Below are 24,492 nucleotides of genomic sequence, written 5' to 3'. Positions count from 1 at the left end.
TAGTTAATGAGATATGAACACCAGCTTGAGAATGGTGCTTTAAAACTGAAGTAACTAGGTTTTTCCTTTCCTAGTTTTTTCCAAAGACAGATCTTCAAAACCAGATACATACCATAATATTGATCTAACATGAGTGTTTTTGATTGAACAAATATCTTTAACAGAAGCAGAATGTGCCAGGAATTATCTGGTGGTGTCCTTTTTAAAACTGATGCTTACTCTTTTCCATAGCTAACAATTTGAGCTTAATCTAGAATAGTCATTTAACATTTTTCACCTACATTTTCTGTGTACTGTTTCATACATACCAAAGACCTAATAAAGCATCCCAAGGTTATTGAGTGCCTGCTATGTGTTTAGCTCTCAGCTCTGTTTTATGTGACATTAGAATGCTTTCCTGGCCTTGAAGAGACTCTAATCCAACTGGGAAGACAACTGGCACGCAGATTTGGTGACAACTTTTACTAGGTCAAATAGAATCAAACTTTTCAGAGTATAGAAAAGGCCTTAGGTATGGTAAAAGAAAAATGAAAAACAAATTATTTTAAGGAAACTCCAGAAACTAAATAAGCAGAGTTCACTAGGTGAACAGTGTTATAAAACCAAAGAGAAATACTGACCTCCACCAAGAGTATCCAAGAGCAGAGCACAGAGCTGTCAGAGCAGAATATGCTCTGTGCCCCCAGAATGTCAGTCCTGCTGGCCTGCATGGCATTCCCCAACACCCCATACAGTTACACTGGCTGCGTCTTTACAATGCATTCTCGGCCTCCTCTATTTGCACAAGCCTGAAATGTATTTCTTCAAGGTCTATCCCAAATACTTCCTCTTCCTTGATGATTCCTGATTGATTCAGTTGTTTCCTTTCATCAATTCTTAGTTTGAACCTCTCTGATTGCAAGATCATTATTTTCTTTGAATCATAGCTCTTGCTGGCCAGACCTTAAATTCTCACTTTTCCCCAAGAGTGTCCTGGCCCAAAAAACCAAATTCGATTTTTCTTTATATCTCTGACAGAGACTAGCAATGACTACACATACAAAGATTACTTGTTGAATGAATAGATGTAATATAAACTAATAAATAATATGTGCAATAAACTATAAATTACATATTTTCCTTTGTATCTACTCATGGGATTTCATATAAACCAGTTAAAGTACTACATTAGGTCTTTAAGCAGAAAGAAAACTTTGCATGCAGATTATGTGTAAGGGAAAATGCCAAAGAGTCTAGGATGTTAATGAAGAGACTTTTGGTACAAAGTATGAGGTGACAAGGGCAGGACCATATTAGTGGCAGTAGAGATGGGGAACAGGATGGAACCATATGATTGAATAGATATAGGACATGAAAAAGTTAGGTAATGAATTAGATATGTTTGTAATTTGCAAGTTCCATAAAAATTTACATAATGTCTTATTATTATACACATCACAGTATTAAGCAGTGATTTGCAAGGGAAAGAGAATCACTGAAGCAGGGCACAGTGGCTCATGCTTGTAATTCCAGCACTTTGGGAGGCTGGGACGGGCAGATCACTTGAGGTCAGGAGTTCAAGACCAGCCTGACCAATGTGGTGGAACCCCATCTCTACTAAAAATACAAATTAGCTGGGTGTGGTTATGCACACCTGTAATTTCAGCTATTTGGGAGGCTGATGCAGGAGAATCGCTTGAGCCTGGGAGGCAGAGGTTGCAATGAGCCAAGATCACGCCATTGCACTCCAGCCTGGGCAACAGGAGTGAAACTTTGTCTCCAAAAAACAAGAAGGAAGGAAGGAAGGGAGGGAGGGAGGGAGGGAATCACTGGAATGAAGATAGCTAAACTCCCATCCCAAACTGAGTGTTTCCTAACTGCGTGATGTGGAGCAAGTTACTCAACATCTCTAATCCTCAATTCCTTCAACCATAACATGAGGATGGTAATTTTGAAATCTTTTGAATGCTATGAAGAACCAAGAGAAAAAACAGAAAGTACCTATTGCAGTGACTGGCACATATTACCTAACTGGTTACAGGTAATTATCAGTGAATATTTGCTGAATTTATGAATGAATGCATTAGGGCGAAAGTGGAAAACAAAGAGCAAAGAAAGGACACAGAAGGACTGAACAAGCCTTTGGAAGAGAGGAAAATCATTCAGGGTCAGAGGATTCAATGGAGGATTTTAATGTCCTCTGATTGCTTTAAATTATGGTAAGAGACCATGCCAAAGAGTTGAGCCTCTATGGAAAAAGGACTGGAATCAACAGAGTTTATTGTGATAGCATAAAACATACCACGAAGTGAATTGGACACATCTTTAATATAAACAATTCTTTTTATGCTGCATGACTATTAGGTACAAATAGTTTGCAATTAGGATAACTGACTATAATTTCCATTATGGTTACATGGCTCAAATGAACATGGGGGTAGAGTTACTTGGGGAAAAAAATAATAGAGTAGGCAGAGGCCTTAGGCTATTGTAGCCATCTAAATGACAAGAGCATGGTGTAAGAATAGCCATTAACATGGACGCCATTCATTTACAGAACATGACTCTTGCTCTCTGCCCTTTCACACCTTTTTGCAGATCTCCAAAGTCTTAAAGAAATGAAGGGCAAGGAGCTTATAGCTTGAAAGCTTTTAGATTTCCTCAGGATATAGAAACCAATTTTTTAAAATCCTCTAATATGTCAGAGATAATTTTGGTGAAAGAAAATCCAGGTTAAATACACCTGTACTTTGTAATTATACTCCAGAGTACCTATTGATTGAATGTCTGTATTCTACCTTCCTTAACACTAAATAGTTTAGACTAACAAGGACAAATGCATGGCACTCAAGCCAGCTTCTGTCCCAATATGTGTCTGGGATATTCCTGGGCCTGAACAATTTAGACCAGAGAAGCTTCCTGAATGGCATCTTGGCAGATATTATAAATGAGGCACAGGTCTCCTTCCTCAGAATCTACCTCAAAGCATTGCTCTGGGCAGTCCACTACAAATGGATTGAAACTGGTCTCTAAAGTCATACCTGTTTGTCATTCTTGGTTCAGATGTTTGTCTGCCTTAAGACAGGCGCCTGGAACAAAAGCTCTCTAAAATTCATGTTCAGTTCAATGAATCTATAGACCTCTCAGTTCCAATAATCTAATTAGCAGAACAAGACCATGATTATATAAGAAGGAGACTCCTGTGTATTAAAAACTTAAGGTAAATAAAGATTAAGGTAATTTATCTATGGCTGTATGGATAACCCTATCTTTATCTTGGCATCCTTTAGGTCCTTCTAGTTATGCATGCGTGTACATATTTACAAAATTACTATGTATTGCATTTTACTCATGTTCATAATTTTATCCCCTATTTATCTAAGGTCATGATCACTGTTTCATAGTTTTTGTTCTAATTGTTGAGTGTTTCCGAAATGCTTCATAATTTACTCTGAAGTCTTCTACTCACTCCTCTTGGCATTACTAATCAGTCTGAAATATGATGATACTAAAATTTTTTTAAACCCCTGGCACTTTGAATGATGATGCTTTGATTGGCTTTACAGGAGGACATACCTGGCAATTCTCTTTTTGGTACACTGACCTTATTGCTAACAATTTGGAAAAAAAAAGTTTAAGCATCAAGTATTTTAGAATTTAAAGCTAGTTTATGATCTTTCTATATCCTCATTTGTTTTGAAAAGCTTTTCCCCTTTTAAAAATTTTCTTCCTTTCCTCTAATGCCATCCTTAAAGATGTCTGAACCTTATTCCACACAAAAGACCTTAAAACTACAGGTGTGACTCTATACTTACAGTATTTTCTGTTACCCTTTTACTTTCATTTTTTCCCAAACCATCATGAGTTAGTTTCCTTATATGTTCTCTCATTTTGTGCAATATTCTTCCTAAAAGTAAAGTTTAAGCAAAGCTATACTATGTGGTTATTTCTCATTTCTCCTATGGCACCAAAATAACAGAAATCAAACTTTGATAATCTTTTGAGTCTGTAGAAGACATGTGTGGTTCCAAGATTTTAGCACAATCCATGTTGAAGGGGCTTTAGAAATTTGTTAAACTCATCTAAATCATAGTGTAAAATTAAATTATATTCCAAATAATTCTACTCTTTTCATTATTGTTCATATCTTACATTTATTGAATGGTTTTAAAGAGTGGTATGAACAAATATTCTGGTGAGAATAAGCACATAACACTTTGGGGGTTAATGGGTAGGTTAGACTGGCTAGAGCAAGGTGTTTGAAGCATTTTAAGGGAAGTATTGATAGGTACATAGTTTAAAATCAACCAATCACTTTAAAATATTACAACATCAAAAGGTGGGCACCCCTAACTATTATCTGGGTGTCTTTATAACATTTTAATTTGCGTTAGGGAGGGGGGATCTTACTAAGGTTTCTCCAATTCTTAAAATTAAACACTCGAGAGACCATTCTTTAACAACTCTTTTGGGTCATTCTAAAACACCTCTGTTATGGAGATTAATACTCTTTGATTCTGAGCCAAAAGCATGGTTTTCAGATGTTACAATTACCTGTTCAGCTTCTCACGGGCAATTATTTGAAAGGAGTAAATGCTCTGGCTACAATTGCCTCTGTGGGAGCCACAGTAATTGCCATTCATCAGGGCAGCAACCTGCTGAGGGCATCAATTCATAAGCTCTGAGCCATCAATAAACTGGAACTTGGGCCCCTGGTGCCAACATTCTTTACACAATGAAATATTATTACTGGCAATTAGGTAAACAATAGGCCAACCAGGAAATGGAAGAGAGGTTGCCAGCAACTATATTAGCACTCATCCACAGATGTCTTGATACTTTTCCTGCAAGAAAAACACCTTGAGATAACTCTTTCTACACAGTCAGGATCAATTATCACACACAAAAAAAACTTCACAGAGTGAAGAATGAAGGAAAAGAAAAATGATCACAAATGGGTTTTTGTTTTAATTGGAAATATGATATGGGGCAGTAGATAGCAACTTTCTCATCATAGATATCCATAGATATCCTATGCCACCTTAGTAGTAGCTGGTGTTGAGTACAATAGATGGAGAAAGAGGATTGTGTAACTGGACTCAAGGAAGCTAGCTCCACAGCCACAGTGTTGGGGCAAACAGCTTAATAGTGTTCAGGGAATTCATATTAATGAAAGCTGATAATTTGTGAAGTGCTTAAGAGTTTAAGAGGATTTTGCCATGCATGATGAAATTTGATCACCATGATATCAGTGATGTAACTAGAGCGGGCATTATTGTTTCTGCGTGGGTATTTTTGATGAGGGGAGAGGACAGAGGGTCAAAGAGGCTAGGTCTTAAGTTGCCTAAGTAGATTCCAGAATAGTTCTTTCCCTCTTCTGCCCTGTTGCCTGTCTTGTTCAGATCCCCACTCCTAACGTGATTAGACTAGTCTTGAAGGACAAGTCCAGCTTACCCCAAACCTATTACTAAAACACTTGGGCCTCAGCCCCTACCCTTTAGAGCAATTCCTCTCACAGGGTTCTGACTTACTTGAGGAAACAAGGAAATGCTGCAACCAGGGGTGGGTCAGGAACTTTTGGTAAACCCTCTCTTCTGATATAAAACTAGAAGAGCAAAGAGTGAAACCCCAGGTACCAACAGTAGCTTCAGACGAACACAGAGGCAGGGCTATGAAAGGTATTGAACTGACACACACTAGTAAGGATGAAATGCAATCAGAAAGGTGCCATATTCATTGCATGAACATGAATGTGTGGGATGTTTTAAGAAGTGAAAAAGAAAGTAACTCCAAACCTGGTAATTGTAGTCATTTTCCTGTGTAAGTTGGAATTGATAAGTCCCTCATCTCCACTCCTGTTGTTTTTACCCAAATACATAATGCAGCTGAAAGCTGTTTGATGGGATAAGAGTATACTGCTAAAACAGGAAAAATCTGTCAGGGCAGAAGTAGTGGGAGGTCAGGAATTTTTAAAAGGCACCATTAAAGAAATGATGTGGTTTGGGGTATGTTCCTAAAGTAATGCAGTGCATCCTTCATCAGGAAATTCTTTTGACTGATAAATCTTATTCTATTTTTATATGAGCTTAAGATTATTAAATTCATTTTATATATCAAACAAGTTTAGGGTCGATAAAATATATTTCTGAAAACTAAGCAGGAAATGGCAGTCTCGTGGTTAAGCATAGATGGAGGGCCAGGAATTTATTTTTCACCTCCACCACAAGTTCATGACTCATGTGATCTAGGCAAAAGAGTAGATTATTTTTCTTCTCATTCCTTCACCTGAAAACAAAACAAAAACAAAAACATCAACTTTTTCACCCTTCCAAAGCCCTTTTCCTATTCATCCTTGCTTGCTTCTCTTGTTTCCCCTTTTCCTTTTCTTTCATTTATAGGCCAATCCCAAAGTTTAAGGAGATTGTGGCAAGGTATAAGTCAGACAGGTATTCTTTTCAGGTCTTTTAAAACCATAGTATCACAGCAACAACTCTAAAAAGAAATGCCACAGACAGAACAAACCTGAATAAAAAGTTTGAAATAGATATATTTGACCTTTGCTCAGAATGGGAACAAGGTTTCAGAGAGAGGAGCTGAGAATCCCTAGAACCAGGTGCACAAAAAAATATTCTAAAGAATTTCTTCTGAAATCTCAGTAGAAAATCTTCGAAGGTGCCACTGCTCCTAGTATGGGATTACTTCTTAGACTCAAGAGAAAAAAATAAGTATTAGAAAATAGTTATCAAATGAAATACTTCCTGGACTCAGGATACTCTGGTGCAGCCTGTATCTATAATTAGGCAAGTAAAACAAATCATAGCAAAATTACTTTAGATTTGTTAAAACCGTGTTGGCATTAGTGAACATTTTTACAACAAGACATTAATTACTTTTTTTAACTGCTTTCCTGATAGTTCAAATGTTTCGTTATTTTCTCCCTTTTCAGGATATAAACATCTATAAGCAAGGACTGGATGTTCTATGTCATGGATCTCCCAAAAGCCCTGGCACCATTGGTTGACATTCCAAAGCATTTGACTTGCTAAAGAATCTTTCCCTCTTAGAAGTATAAAATTCTACTTTGTTTTCCCTAAAAAGACAAACAAAATAACTGTATATATATGCTGATATTGAACCGGAATTACAAATAATTTATAATGTCAGATATTTAAATTTTACCTATTCTATAATATTTATTTCATAAAAGTCACAAGACTCACTATGTTACACAATAGTGTTTTCAGAACCACTTTACAGATTCTTCTTTTTGATTTCTGTGTAACCATTGCTATTTTACATTAGCTCTAGTTTGAAACATATAACCTGTAATTTAAATATATAATTGTAAAAGTCCCTTTGCTTGTATATGAATGTAGGTCATAATGCCAAATACACCATGATTAGTTATTTCCACTTGTTGAAATTCCTGGATGGAAGGGTGTCAGAGACAATGAGCCACTAATTACATCTGAGCCTCAGTGGTTTATTGGAGTGTTCCCTCTGGCACTTAAAACCTCCAGCGCAGAATTTGGGATTGACAACTCACAGTTTATGTTGTTATCTATTGTTCATGGATGGATATTGTTTTCTGAAATAGATGGCAAAGTCCTTGACTATAGTAACCATAGCTTTTATATAATCAATAGCATTTAACACGAGAGGTAAAAGCAAACTCATTTAATCCAAGATTTCACAAACCAAAGAGTTTAACTGATTGTTAAAATATAACATTTTTTTAACCTCACACTTGTGGAAGGAAAATAAAAACCTGAGACCCCAATTCACTACGCCGAAAAGAAAAAATTCAGCTGAGTCATGCAAGCCACTGCCTTTTCTTTTGTTTCTAAGCAGATCGCTACAGATAAGAGGTTAAATATCTCCACAGGTAAGTACTCTATGTTCACCTTAAATTATGTAACGTGCCAATTTACTGAGCTTGAGAGGAGTACATGACTAATTCCCCACCCGCGTCTTTTCTCTTGCAACATGTGGATGACCATACCCTCCCTCTTTTCCCTCTAGCCTGCTTTTCCCCTTTAAATATTGAAACTCTCAAAATCATCTTTGGAGAAAGGCACAGACCACAGACTGTTTCTGTGATTCAATGTTCCTTTCTTCCAGGCATGTCCTTAAACTTGGCAAAATAAACCTATAAATGGACTGAGACCTGTCTCAGATAATTTTGGCTTACATACTAGTAAAATTTGTGTGCGTGCATGTGTGTGTGTGTGTTTAGCTAGCTAATGATACATGCTGAAGACTTCTAGGTGCAGAGTAGTAAGATTTTGCATTGGTTTTTTAAATGAATCTGTTAGTCACTTATTTTAATTGTTAGTTGTAATCTCTTACATGAAGAGGAATGCTTTCAAAATGTACTTCTGATTCATTAAGAAAATGTTCACCTCTTACCTACTGACTTGCCATTAGGAACAGTGTGGTCATTATTTGTCACAAGGTTGGTAAGCAAAATTAACCTCTAATTAAAAAAAAAAGTGTTTACAATGTTAAGGGAGCAAATGCAATTATCTAAAACATGTTGAAGGACATTCTAACTAATGTTTCAGTGATTCAACTCAATAGTAGTTGGAAAATAACTATTAAAATAAACTCAATATCACAAGAAAATGTTCCTTTTTTACTCAAAAATAGGCTGAAACTTTTATGATGACAATAAATAGATGAGTTATAGATATAACAAATTGTATGACAATAGGTACATAAATTTTTCTTAAAACTAAAACTAAAATTTTTAATTAGGCAGTCTTGCAATTTGTGGTCTATGAATTTAACTATAATTTTATTCATTATTGTATCAAGGACTTGGTGAGCTATAGTAGCTATAGTAATTGATTTCTACATGATATGTTCCTTCAATTTCTCAAGATGTTGTCACAGGTAGCCACACTTTTTCACTCATTCTACATCTAACTCGTGCATCTAAGGATGCTTGAATAAAGGATGCTAGTTTTTACTAACAGCCATCCTGTGACCAAGAGGAGAATCCACTCCAGAAGCAAACTAATACAGTGACTATCAGAGCAAATAGAAAAATACAAACTAGATCTGTGATAATCTTGTGAGTTAATTGGTCAACTCAAAAGAGTGTCCAACTTCTGAACTTTCTCTAACATGAGTAAAATAATTGTTTTGTTATTTAAGCTAGTGTAATGTTGGGTTTCAGAAAATCAAAAGTATACTAAGACAATACTCAAAGGAAAGGAAAGGAAAGGAAAGAAGCAACAAACAAAATTTACTCAAATTACAATTTTTCCTGGAGCCATTCATGATTATTAGCAATTCAACTTAAGCTATTCAAATGTAAGAGTTAAGATAAACAGCAATAGTCACAGATCAAAGAGATAAACAAACAAAAAAATTATATCCTCATATAGTTGCAAACAGGAGTCCCAGGTCGCTCTAGTGGTAGTTCTATGGTTATTTCCTGCTACTGCTGTTGCTATTGCTATTGTTAAAGCCTTGGGTTTCTTCTACAGTAATAGCTGAGGTTTACTAAGCTTTACTGTATGTCAAGTAATTTGCTGTCTAATGAACTCAGAATGGTCTCTTTGCATCACCAATTGTTGAAACAACTTGTCACTTAATTTTGTTTATTTCTACTTGGCTACCTAAGAACAAAGAGATAATCATTTCTTAGCCCTCTTATAGACTAACAGTCACTCAGGTGATTGTCTTAGCTTACCATTGAAGGGTTTTTCTTACATCATCATTTGACTCATCCAGTTAATGGATAATACCCTTTTGCTTTGACCATTTCTAAGCTAATTATAATCTTTCTCTTCATGGGTGGCCAATTGCTTTCGACTGTTAAAATACACAATATTTATTTTTTGTTTCTTATTCTATAACAAAAGTATTTCAATAAGTTTATTCTTTAAAAAAGAAAGACATCTTAGAGCAGTCAAAAATCAGGTGGCCTGCATTTAAAACTTGGTCCTCACAAGATCTTGGGCAAAAAACAACTCTCTGTGCATTAATTTTCTTATTTGCAAAATGAGGAATAAATAGAATTTATCTTACAGGATTACTAGGATACCATGGACAAATATATGTAAAGCACATAGAATGTCTCACACATAATAATGCAGAACAATCCTTAATTATTCATTTATTCATTCGTACATTCAATAAATGATTCATTGAGATATTAATATGAGTAAGGTTATATCCTGGGTCTTATGCGAATACAAAAATCAAAAGGCACTGATTTTTTTTCTGCCTTCAAGTATTCAACTGTCTAGTCTTGGACATAATTCACAAACAAAAATATCAACGTAGTCACGTGGTATTCAAACATAACTACATAAGTGTATTAAGTATGAAACAGGAAAAAGACAGAGGTGTCTTTTAATACTAAAATGTTAGTATTATTTTTCTCTTATATTCAAGTAATTTGTTTAGTGTAGTGATTTAGTGTTTTTCTGTTGCTGCGTTCTTTTCTCAAAGCTTGCTCACCTGTTGCCTGTTTTCCTATTAATCCACTGTGCTACTGTAGCACCCTGTATTACAGTAGCCAGTAAGGATACTAAAGAAAGTGTCAAAAGATAGAAAACATATTATGACCTTCTTTCTAATCACTAACTGAATGATACAACTGATCAATCTTCCTTTGTGACTCATAGTACAGTATGAACAGTTTACTAAGTCTGAAAGATCAAAGATCATATCCTATTGAGCTTTGAATCTTCAACATCTAATAAAATGTCCCTGATTTTCAAGACCTGGCTAGTTAGAATATCACTTTCTCCTGGCCACAGTGATTGGTTCAGGAAAGGGAAAATCACCCACACAAGACTCTGACATTTTCTGCCAGAAAAATTATTTAAAAAGATTCCTCTGTCTATTCATTTTGCCAAGCTTTTGAAATAAAAGTCTGGAGTTGCCAACAACCATCTTGCCACCACCTGGAGGAAGTCTGAGAAGGAAGAAAGAGAACTAAATATATAAGAGAAAGGGAGACTACTGACAACCTTGAACCTCTGGATTCAATAGGCCTTGACCCACCACTTAGCCTTTCCAGCTTGTGAACAGATACATTCGCCCTTCACTTAAAATCACACCTGTAATCCCAGCACTTTGGGAGGCCAAGACGGGTAGAGCACGGGGTCAGGAGATTGAGACCACCCTGGCTAACATGGTGAAACCTCATCTCCACTAAAAATACAAAAATGAGCTGAGCACGGTGACATGTGCCTGTAATCCCAGTTACTTGGGAAACCGAGGCAGGAGAATTGCTTGAACCAGGAAGTCAGAGGTTTCAGTGAGCGGATATCGTGCCACTGTTCTATAGCCTGGTGACAGAGCAACACTCGTTTAAAGGGAAAAAAAAATTGCTTTAGATTGAGATGTTCACACACAAGACTCAGAACTAAGTATTATTATTATTATTATTATTAACCAGACTTTGATTATTACATACCTTGAGGTAGTCTTTGGGTTAAATCTGCTTGATGTTCTATAACTTTTTTGTACTTAAATGTCGATGTCTTTCTTTAGGTTTGGGAAGTTTTCTGATAGTATCCCTTTGAATAAACTCTCACCCCTATCTCTCTCTCTCTACTTCCTATTTAAGGCCAATAACTCTTAAATTTGCCCTTTAGTATGCAACGGGCATACTCAAGAATGCATCAGAGTCTTTTAATAGCACAGTGGATCAAGCAGAAGAAAGAATTAGTGAGCTCGAAGACAGGCTATCTGAAAATACAGTCAGAGGAGATAAAAAGAAAAAAGAAGAAAAAACAATGAAGCATGTCTATGGATTCTGGAAAATAGGCTCAACAATGCAAATCTAAGAGTTATTGGCCTCAAAGAGGAGGCAGGGAATGAAACAGAGGTAGAAAGTTTATTTAAAGGGATAATAACAGAGAATTTTCCAAACCTAGAGAAATATGTCAATATCCAAGTACAAGAAGGTTATAGAACACCAAGCAGATTTAACCAAATAATTACTCATCAGAGAAATGCAAATTAAAACTACAATGAAATACCATACATGGAAATGGCTAAATTTTAAATACTTGATAAAATCCGGTATTGAAAGGATGTGGAACATTTTAACATTTTTACATTAATGATGGGAATGTAAAATATACATCCACAATGGAAAGCAGACTGGCAGTTTCTTATCAAGTAAGAACCATGAAACCCAGCAATCTTACATTTACATATTTACCCGAGAGAAATCAGAACATATGTTCACACAGAGAATTGTTCTTAAAAGTTTACAGCAACCTTATACATAATAGTCAAGCAACCCAAATGTTCATTCTCTGCTGAATGGATAAACAAAGTTTGCTGTGTCCATATAAAATAATACTACTGAGCAGTAAAAAGTAGTACCACATTTTCTTTATCCTGTCCACCATTGGAGGACATCTACATTGATTCCTTGCCTTGGCTATCGTGCATAGTGCTGCAATTAACTTAAGCATGCATGTATCTTTATATTAGAATGGTTTATATTCATTTGTGCATATACCCAACAATGGGATTGCTAGGTCAAATGGTATTCCTTCAACAGGTAGATTTTTGATCCTCACCCTCCTCCCACCCTACACCCTCAAGTAGGTCCTGATATCTATTATTCCCTTCCTTGTATTCACTTATACTCAATGTTCAGCTCCCACTTCTAAGTGCTGCCATGAACATACATGTGCATGTGTCTTTAAGGTAGAATGATTTATACTCCTTTGGGTATATACCCAGTAATGGATTGCTGGGTTGAATGGTAGTTCTGTTTTAAGCTCTTTGAGAAATCTCCAAATACCTTACACAGTGGCTGAACATTCCTGCCAGCAGTGTATAAGTATTCTCCTTATTCCACAACCTCAATGGTGTCTGTTAATTTTTGACTTTTTAATAATAACCATTCTGACCCTTGTGAGATGGTATTTCATTATGGTTTTGATATGTATCTCTCTAATGATTAGTGATGCTGAGCATTTTTTCATATGCTTGTTGGCCACATGTATATCTTCTTTGGAAAAGTGCCTGTTCATGTCCTTTGTCCCCTCCTTTTTTTAAAAAAATATGGTTGTTTGCTTTCGCCAGTTAGTTTGTTTAAGTTCCTTATAGATTCTGGATATTAGACCTTTGTGAGATGCATACTTTGAAAACATTTTCTCCAATTCTGTAAGTTGTCTGTTTATTCTGTATATGAAATTTTATAAAAGGCAAAAATATAGTGATGAAGCAGATCAGTGGTGGTCAGGGGCTAGGAGTGGGAGTAGTGTGACAGTGAAGGACCACAAAGGAACTTTTAGAAATGATAGAAATGTTCTATACCAGGATTGAGGTGATAGTTACACTACTCTATACATTTGGCAAAATCATTAAATTGTACACTCAAATTTGGTGAATTTAGTGGTATATAAATTATATTTCAACAAACTAATTGAGAAAATATGTATTTAGTCACTCTAATGTATAACACATATACAAAGATTTGGAGAGGGAAGATCATTTTTTAATATAAGGCCTATAATTTTCTGGCTTCTTTCTTACTGCACTTAGTTTTCCATTCTCTTTTGTAATGTCTCTTTTTCCATCTATATATATAATTGCCCTCTGCACATCCTGTATGATGCTTCAGAAGTTGTTTCAAATTGACTTACCCAATGTCAAATCATCATACTTTTCCCACATATTGTGCTTGCTTTTGTTTTTTCTTTTTAATCTCACCACCATGCACCAAAGCCAGAACTTTTGGCTTCACCCTGGAGTCCAGTATTTCCTAAGCAATCCTCAGCCAACTCAGACTTGTCTTTTTTTACATTTGAAATCTTTCCTGCTTCTCTCTAACTGCGCTGCCTCCACTCATTGCTAACCACATGATTTCCCACTTGGAGAATTGCAGCAACCTCCTCAGTGGTCTCTCTACCCCGGTCTCTGTGATCTCTAATTCAAAATCTGATCTGTCACTTGCCCTGCCAGTACTGCCTGAAGGATTAGGTTCTAATTGCTCTCCATGGGCTGATAGGGCCACTCACCATCTGCCCTGCTTACCTGTGCAGTCATCTCTCTGCACTCTTCTGCCATGGAAAATTGCCTTCAGTTCTCTGAATGTGGCATATGTCCTTCTACTTCTAGGACTAATGGAAATTTAATTTTGCTGGAACATTCTCTTTTTATTCAAGATACCTCTCTTTCCCAGACTCACAAATTTATCTTATTCATCCTGCAGTTCTTAACCTAGACATCACTTCCTTTGGGCACCATTTGAATTTTCTTGTACTTCCATAGCTCCTAGAACCTCTGTGATAGCATTTACCACAGTAAAATACTTCGGAAATGTTTAAACCTATAACTCCTTCTAGACAGACCATGAGCTCCACGAGGGCAAAGAAACTTCTGTCACCCTCACTTAGACCCCTAGAACCCAGCACAGCACATTTTACATAGGAGACATTCAACTAATAAGGGTTAAATAATTAAGAGACTCTGCCTCCTTTTATCACTATCAAAAACACGTAGGCTAATCATCTTAAAAATTAAATGTTGAAACATTTGCTTAGTTTTTGAGCGTAAAGTCCAACTACTCTTTGTGGAAAGTCAGCCATTTTTTAAGGTCAATTTAAAAGTAACATTGGTTGCTCTTGCATTATAGCAAACTCTATTTCTCACATATTCCTCAATTTACAAAAACTTGTGGACATATGGTATTCATAAATCCTGTAATATGCAGCTGTGTCATACAAAGCTGAGAATAATCCATCATTGATTCATACCTCTGTCCATTGTTTTTTCCTCCTCATAAAATGAGAGCAGAGTCTCAGTTTACATTCAATATGTTTCTTCTGTTTAAAAATGTGTAGGAATTTATGTAAAAATTTTGTGCATTCAAAGCAAAATCACGAAGACTGGGAATACATCTTCTCCCTAATAAAGTGCATAGTCATTGTTGGAAACATACACTCTATACCTCCACTAAAGCATTTTATTAAGTTCTGAAGGTGTTCAGTGAGAACCAATATTATCTATTTTGAGGAGTGGTCAAGATGGGGATAGTCAAGGTTAGTGATTTATGTGAGTACAAAGCAACATAATTTTCTTTGCTGTATCATTATATGGTTTCAGTCCTGAAGATGGGCTTGTCATAGATACTGTCCTTAATATTTTGATCTATGATTGTTAAAGAAAGATTACTCTCTTTTCTTTGGATCAGCACTCATAAAATAGCCTTTATGTCTGGTTTCAATGGAATATATATTTAATATTTAAAAGTTTATAGAGATACACACAGAAGTTAATATGCTTCTAGAAAAATAAATGGAATTACTTGAGGCTGTAGGTTAATCAGCATTTTCTGTATGTGTGTTGTAAGAATGCATATATGTATCATTTATTGTAATTACAAAATACGTAAATAAACAGACAATTTTCAAATTAAAAATACATTAAAGTAGAAAAAAATTCTGCAGATTACTGCTAATATTTTGTGTACTTTCTTCTAGTAGATTTTCTATTTATATAATTGTATAATTATATATATATTTTTTACAACACTTTTACAGTACTTGTTCAATACACTTTTTCATGGTTATGTTTAATTCATTCATTAACCATAATTTATTGATTTGACCATACTTCCATTGTTGAATGCATGAAACTCATATATTCATATATATATATATACAATTTCTTAATTTAATATGTATGTACTTATTTAATTTCTTAGAGACAGGATCTCACTATGTTCTGCAGGCTGATTTCAAACTCCTGAACTCAAGCAATACTCATTCTGGCCTTCCAAAATGTTGGGATTACACGCATGAGCTACCATGCTCAGCCTATTGCCGAATATTTTTATGTTACAAAGAAGAAAAAAATGAGCATAAATCTTTTTTAATATCTCAAAATGTTTTCTTAGAATATATTCCTTTAAGTGAGGGTGCTGACTCACATGTGTGAATATTCTTAAGGTTTTTGCTAAATATTATCCATATTGACCTTTAGAAAAACTGCATTATTTTACATTTCTGAAAATAGTGTGTGACTGTCCTTATTTCCTACCACCCTTACCAATACTGAATATTATCTTTTTGTTTATTTGTGCCAGTTATGTGTGAAAAATCATTTATTATTAACATTTTAATATACACTTCTTTGATAATTGTGATGCAAATGTTTTCTTATAGTGTTCATAATTTGTATGAGTTGCCTATTATTTTCTTGTATCAATATTCCTTATAAATGTATCTTATTAATTTATAAAAATTTTCATAAATAACAGTTACTCTTTATTTTTACTTTATTTTAATGTTATTTTTACTAGTTTACTGTTATTTATTTTTGATAATTTATGAGAATCATTTTTGTTTTTATGTACTTGAATTTATTAACAATTCTGTTTTTAATTGTTTGCTTTTCTACCAAGAAATGATGTATTTTCATCTATACTTGTTTTGTAACTTTAAAACTATGTTCTTTATAACACTTTAATCCATCTGCAATTTTTAAATAAATATTATGAGATAGGAAGAAAGCTTTATCTTTTCCAAATAATCAACAAATTATGCCATTCCCCTTCCCAATGAATAAACCATTCTTTCCTACTAATTAAGATGGATCCTTTATATCATATTAGTAAGCACATGTTGTTTCTGATTATCTAAGTCTATTTATTCATCTGTCTTGCTTGACTTGCGTATGCAAAACAATACATTAGTGTTCATTCAAATACGGTATGAATTTCAAATTTGCTTCATGTGATATTCTCTGGCTATAAATAATTGGACTGAGAAAAATAATGAATGTGTTGCAAGTCTTTTTCTCAGTTTTCCATTTCCTTTCATTTATTTGTCTGTTTATATGGTAGTAGCATACCAGAGTCATTATGATAGCTTTAGTAACATATCTAATTTTGAAAACACCCTTCATTGTTTTTTCTTTTATGACTTTTTTTCTTATCTTCACTCACTTATTTTTCTATAGGAGCTTTAGCATCTATTTTACTGGACAGTCTTTAAATCCATACATTTACCTGAAGAGACTGATATAGCACTGAGGTTATTTTTAGGTATAATTTTATATTTTTTTAAAATGCATTTTATGTTTACTTTTTATTATTCTAAATCAATTATTGTCAGCTATTACCTCAGTGAGATTCTCTCTAAAACCTCCAAATAGGTCAGAACGCTTGTTGCATGAAAAGGTCACTTGACTATTCCCATTAGGAAGAGATGACCACCAAAGAAAGAATAAATGGCAGAAAATACAGTGTGTGGAGCAGGCTGGGTGTCAACCATGATGAACTTGGGGAGGTGTCCTGTAGGACGGGGACAGTTGCTCTTCAGCTCCTAAAATTGTTGTCATTCAGGACTCTGTCATCGCTTCTGATTTCATAAAAGAAAAAACAGAAATCTGAATTTTTATATAAAATTAGCCTAGAGTTTCTAATGACATGTAACAAATTATAAGGGCAGGTAAGCAAAGTTGAGTGTAAGAAAGTAGTGAAATCCTAGTAAAAACAGGAAGTTTTGTGCTTACATTAATTTGTTTACTCCAAAATATTTATAGAGCATCTTCATATGTCATATTCTGTGGAGAACAGCGATATATGTCTTGGTCAGTTCAGGCTATAATGGAATACCATATACTATGTGACTTTACCAACAAACAGTAATTCCTCATAGTTCTAGAGACTGGGAATTCCGAAATCAATACACCTGCAGATCCAGTCTGGTGAGGCCATTCTTCCTGGTTTGCAGACAGCTGTCTGCTTGTTGTATCCTCGTACAGTCAACGGTAAAATCTCTTTCCTGTCTCTTCGAATAGGGCACTCATTTCATTAATGAGGATTCAGACCTATGACTTAATTACCTCCCAAAGGCCCCACTTACCAATATCATCATTTTGGGATTAGGATTTTAAAATATGAATTTGGAGGCAGGGAGAACACAAACATTCAATGAGATGTCTTTCCTTAAAAAGTTTAAAATAAAATAGATACGCTTACTGTCTAGTTACAGAGTAGAGAATTAACTTTATTCAAAGAAAATTCTGACCTTTACCCTCAATATTGGGAAGTGCTCTCTAGGTCCTTGGAATATCTTGCCTGATACGAGTGTCTTCGTCTGTGGGTTTTAGCCAGCAGGCAATCTAATAAGGCAATTTATGAGAGATGCTTTGGGTCATGCAGCATCAGTTTTGCTTCCAGAAGAGGCTGGAGACTACAGGTGTCAGTCCAACCTCTAGAAGGGGTTGAAAATGGAAAGCTCAACCACATGGGCAGTATGCGATTAAACAGCAATGAAAACTCTAGACACAAAGGGGTAGGGTGAGTTTTCCTGGTTGGCAATACTCCATACACATATATATTATATAATATGTGTGTGTTTATAAGACTAGATTGAGCTTTGATTGATAGTGAGAAAGTTTTCTACTGATTCATGAGAAGGGCACTAGGCTATAGCTTGGGTTCACTGATAATCTAATTCCAAATATAAACATTCCTCTGTTTGATAACTATCTTCTGTAGTTATCAAAAAATAAAACCTTGGGCTGGTGTGAGAAAAATTGGACTCTACTCAAAATGACTCAGGTAATATCTGATGTACATTAGTTCAAAAATGGTGAACTGGATGATATTGAAAAGATGATCAAGAAAGATGAAGTAAAATGAGTAGACATTTCTAACCTAGATAAAAGAAGATTTGAAGGACAAGACTGTATCCTTCAAATATTTGAATAGTCATTATATAGAAACACACTACCACCTGTTTGGCAACAATAGGTAGAAACAGTTCCAGTGTGCAATGATCTCAATGTAAGTAGAATTTTCTAATAAACATAGCTGCCCAAGAGTGGAATGAGCAAATGAGCATTCTCTAGGGTAGGATGGGAAAGTGTTTGTCTAAGCATATGATGAGGCCTTCATAGAGAGCACTCAAATATGGATAAGTGGTTTTAAATTAAGCAATACTTAAATAAGTAATCTTTAAGGTGATTTTTTTAAAAGTCAGATTATCTTTAACTTACTATCAAGCCATCAAATCCCATGTCTTCAGATATGCTTTCCTAGCCAAAAACAATTTAGGAGCAATAAATTAGAAGTAAGGGGAAGTACTTGTAGAAATGACCTAGGATTTACAGAACTCCTAATATGTATTTTCTATACATTTTTAAATTTGTTCTTTAGAAAATCATACTTTGGAAGTTTACTCTTCTGCCACTTTTGGAAGAGGGAGGATAAGCTCAAATATTAAAATAACCTACCAAAGGTCAACTACTCACATTATGGCCAACCCACATCTTCTACCTCTAATGCCCATATTGTTTCTCAAACCACCTCTTTCTAGAGGCAGATACCAGGGCCACAGCAAGCTAAAGAGGGAATGACAGAGAATCTTTGTAAATCAAACCAAATATCTTACAAAGCCCAGTTGTCTGGGGTCATTTAGTGTGGACACAGCCTCTCCTATTTCAAAAAGCTCCTGACAGTGTCACTGAATTAGAAGAATATAATGATGGAAATTCATCGTAGCATACAAACCATACATCATCAAGACAATATGAAGATGTCTAAGAAAACAATGCTATGTCTAAAATCAGTGCTGTTGCCATATTTAAGAAAAAAATGATTGTAAACAGTTCCATTGCTTCAGAAAATCACACTAGCTGAGGTTCACATAAAACCTGTCTCATCTGTCCTGCAATAGCGTAGTGTTCAGAAGTTTCCCTGAATCAGCTGTGGACAATACAGATATGTGGTAATGTCATCAGAATTCTTTGCTTTCATGTGACAGAAATTCAGGTAGAACCAGGTTAGACACTAAAGGGAACTCATAAGAAGGCTACTTTTCTAATCTCAGGGAGGACAGAAGTAAAGCTATGACTCAGAGGTAAGTGGATAAAAAATGTCAACTTCTTTCTTAGCATCTTTTGTCTTTCTATTCACCTTGGCCTCTCTTCATCATTTGCTCCTACTGCAGACTGCCTCCCTGCATGTCACGGTTAACCTGCCTGCCAGCAGTACTTTAGCATCACAGTCTGTATCTCCCATCACTCTAAATTTGAGGACTACTCCCTGTATTAATTCTGTTTGAAAATCATGGATAAGGACTCTGATTACTCAGTTCCAGTCAGGTGTCTAATCATGAGCCAATCAGTTGTGTCCTTGAGAAACAGTTCACACAGAACTAAAAATGGTTCCTGAGGGACACACCTGTATATTAGTGCCATGCCTACGCAAGGAAGTTATAAGCCAGAGGGGCACCACAATTAATAGTTATTAGATTTGCCCTCCAGTTGAATTATGCAAAAATGTTCAGGCTTATTACGAGGTACATTTTAGGGAACATTCTATGAAAACGTGTATATATTTTAACACAGAAATTGGGGGACTTAAAGGAATAAGCTTCAATTATCTAGCATATTTGCTTATTCAGGGTATTTTGTGGTTTACTGGCATGGATAAAACATATTCTAGTTAAAGTATTTCTCCCATAGTGTCTTAGTAGAGCATTATGTTGCGAAATGATAATTAAGTTTCTAAAGAAACAAAGCACTTTCGGTTGTGATTGAAGTCCTAGGGGAAAACTGGGTCCACAGTAGAGCAAGTTTTTCTAAGATGTTGTTATAAAATATTACAAGAAGTGTTTCATCTTCTAACTCAATTGTTCTGAAGTTTACGAGTTGAGCTAAAAATGTGTACCATCATCCTCTTTTACTGAGGTAAAAGCCAAAAGTTACAGAGGCCAGTACATGACAGTGTATGTTAATTATTAGAAAATAATTTAAAATGTATGTTCCAATGACATGGCTGTAATGATACAGTTCTCAGCTGGAATACCATTTATCTAAAAATTCAAGCAGCTGCCACTACAAGAGAGTTTATGCCAAAGGCAAATTGTCAAATATGAAACGTAGGGCCTAAAAGCTGGTTTTGGACAGATTAAAACACACACACGCACACACACCAAATACACTGCATTGTTGGCTGAAGCTCATTTTCAGAAATACATGGCTCAGCGCTAAAGTGGACAGTTTAATCAGTTCCTCTGCAGAAATAGCAAGATTTTTTACAAGGGAAAGAAAATCTACAGAGATGAAGCTGTGACTGGAAAATTTGATCCACATGGTTGTATTTTTAGATCTGTCAAAGACTGACCTCTGTTTGCAGTTTTTCTAGCAATAGTTTAATGTAAAATTAGCCTATTTGTAGTGTTTCTATATTTCATGGAATTTTACTATATATTATACCTTATTTGTTATTTCGAGAAAGTCAATTATTTTCTTTTGAAACTTTTAGTTCCAAATATTCCCTTTTTTAAGTTATGCAAATGATAATGAGCCTACCTTCCATACATTTTGTGTAGTCTGTTTGGTGGGAATTTTGTTAGAAACTTATAAAGGATGGAACATGTTATTTTGTTACCTTTGAAATATTCGCAGAGTAAAGAGATGGTGAACAGACGGGAAATTTTTCACTGCAGGAATCCAAACAGAAATATTTTTAATTTTCTTCATCAGTATATGGGAAAATTTTGAGCACGGAAAAGGGTGACTTCTCTGTATTTAAAACAGACACAACCTGGTTGTTTTCACAGGCATATTATTATTATTTCTTAGATAAGTGGGTAAGTATGTAAGTATATCAATATATAAATGCATGCGTGTGGGAAAGTAGCATGGTGACCGAGGAAGAAAAACTCTAGAGTAAAACTTTACCTTATTTTAAACTGTACTTTCACTAAACTTATTATTTGCAATTCAGTTGACAATCATATTACTATGTGATATTCAAATGTCAAATGCATATCTCATTTTCAGCTAAGGCCATTACATCATTTCTTGTCAAATGCACTGAAATATGGCTAAGTCTAGCTCTGATTAGATAAGGGACCTCATGCTGGTGTTAGTAAATCCAACCCCAGGGATTGGTTCCCAAGCTGAGGGAAATGGCAAAGTTATTATTGATGGTGGTGCCAAAGCTAACAGGTTTCACATGTCTTTCATGAACATGTGGTGACAGCCCCAACAGTGACATAGTTAAGAGTTATTTGTTCAAATGTCCTAGAATCATTGCTGGAAAAAGGTGAAAAATCTGTAAATTTTACATCCCACCAGTATGGGAGTTTGCTCAACTCTTTGTAGGTTACCTGGTTCATTGCACTGACTGGAATCATATGAAAAATAATCCCTTATTTATGTGCAGGGGTTTGCCTCATTAGAAGTCATATAAAGTATACATTGGAATTCGAGTCTGGGGTTTGAGTCTGGGCTCTGTACAGTTCTAGCTGTGTGACTTTCACAGTGTTTTTTTATTTCTCTGAACATCAATTCTTCTACATAATTGTGATTTTGTGAAAATTGAAGGAGATTGTGCAAATAAAACACGTGGTGATCAACAAGTCTTAGCTCTTCATGTTAGGTTATTTAGCCTTGACATAATTTCATAAGATGCGCAGAGAATGCTTTTCAAGAAGCAGAACCAGTGAAGAGAAAGTGGCTTGTCCTTGGTCACATGGCTAATCAGGGTGACAGAGGATCCAGCCATAGCTCCTGGTTTGAAATCCAGTATCCCTTAGGTGTCTGTGGAGGAAAAGAAACCCTGTAAATTGGACTATAATTAAGGTACTGCTATACTTGCAGAGGCAAAGTAAAATGGTGAATTGGTTCAATTACCTCAATAATTCAAGCCCAAAAGTACCAAAACACTTTTATCTAGTACGATGGAATATTTCAGGCCAAATATCTGAATAATTGTTCCCATTATTCATATCATTTTGAATATATGTATACATCTGTTTTTTTCTTGTGGGGGAGAGGATAAGGGTAATCTTTGAATCATGTCTTCAATGTTTCCAACATAAATAGAGAGTATCATTTTTCGTATTTGTTCAAAAATCTAGTGGCCTTTTTATTAAATTGAAGTTTGTACATCAATGGAAAAATCTTTACTGAAATATGGTACTTCCAACTGTAAATTTGGCTTGATTTAAGTTGCTTACAAGCATAACTGTACAACAGTGACAAGACACAGCCTTCTTTGTGGGTGTTGGGGGTGGGGCACAGTTAGAAACACTTTTTAAATCCTTTCAGTTCAGTTTTTATTCTATATGTGGAATTGAACTGTGATCCTGGAGAAAATGGTTCAACCCTGCTACAAGGAGTTATGTTCAAATTAGTCCAAGACAATTGTGATATCAAAAGTGGGCTAAAATTGCAGTTATTTAAAACTCAAAGAAGCCCACCTCCTCTTTTTTTCTGATCTTTACAAATCATATACTTATTTCAAAGCGAAGTTAAATTCTTCTGATTATATTTCCTTAGCTACAGCCCTGAACTGAACATAATATCAGCATTAAAATACAAATTAGTCACATTTGGAAAACAACCAACAAAAGGTTTTTAAACTCTAGAAATACATATCAATTAAAATAGGCTGTGCATAGTTAAAATGCAGTGTCTGCACTAATAATTCTGTCAGCCCACCATCATTTATGTTTTATAATAAATACAGTGCTTAACAGAATGTAGGAATAACATTACCATGGATTGACAAGCCTATTATACTTTGAACAGGTACTACAAAGAAAGCTGTAAAGCAGGTATCTTTGTTCACTGTGAAGTCTGCATTGTAGAATGATCCCTAGTGATGAGGAAGGAAGAGTTTCAGACACAATTGGGCCCCTTTTAAAGGGTATCCTCAGTAAAATACTGTGTATAAGTTCTTCAGCATTAGCATGTGTACCCTCTCTTATGATTGCTAATAAGTCCTCTGGGCCACTAGTCAACTTCCTGGTCTTTGCTTTAAAACCTGTCTCAACTGAAAGGCAATGAAAGCTCCCCTCGAGCCAGACAATAGGGGTGTGCACAAAAGCAGGTGAGATTGTTTCTCTCTGGCTTTGACTGGTACTATCTTTGGAATTTCATCCTATGATTTTATAGTCTCTATACTGCTATTCCATATACCCGCTTGAGTGTGAAATGGAAGAGCAGAATAGTACCTTTATAGAAGAGATTAATACCATAAGTGTTCCACACATAGTAAATCTCAAAAGATCTTCATTGACCAGCTATGAAAGGAAACCAGAGAATGTGAAAGAGAAAATGACAGAACGGAAAGTGGTTACAGGTTAATTTCTTGATGTTAAGGGAAAAAAAGTGCTTACTATTAAACTTTCCTTGTTCTAAGAAAAATTCAAGACCACTGTTTTTCTCGCCTTAATTTAGAAATGCCATAATAGAAGAAGAAAAAAACAAAACAAAAACCAAAAATCGTTTTCCAAATCATGATTTCTAAGATGCCGATAGAAAGGTTTTTACTTAAGTAGCTGTCCTTTCTATAACTCTGGATCCAAAATTTTACTTCTAGGAGTCTTTCCAAAGGAAAAAATCAGACATGTGTATAGGGACTTAACTATATGACTATATAACAATTTCAGCAGGAATAAAAATTGGGGACTGATTAGGTATATTATTATATTTGCATACATATAATGGAATAAAATATAGCCACTAAAATGACATCATTGAAAATTCTAATTTAAT

The sequence above is a fragment of the Theropithecus gelada genome, chromosome 2 (genome assembly GCF_003255815.1).
Source record: "Theropithecus gelada isolate Dixy chromosome 2, Tgel_1.0, whole genome shotgun sequence".
Classification (NCBI taxonomy): domain Eukaryota; kingdom Metazoa; phylum Chordata; class Mammalia; order Primates; family Cercopithecidae; genus Theropithecus; species Theropithecus gelada.
This window is presented reverse-complemented; position numbering follows the sequence as displayed.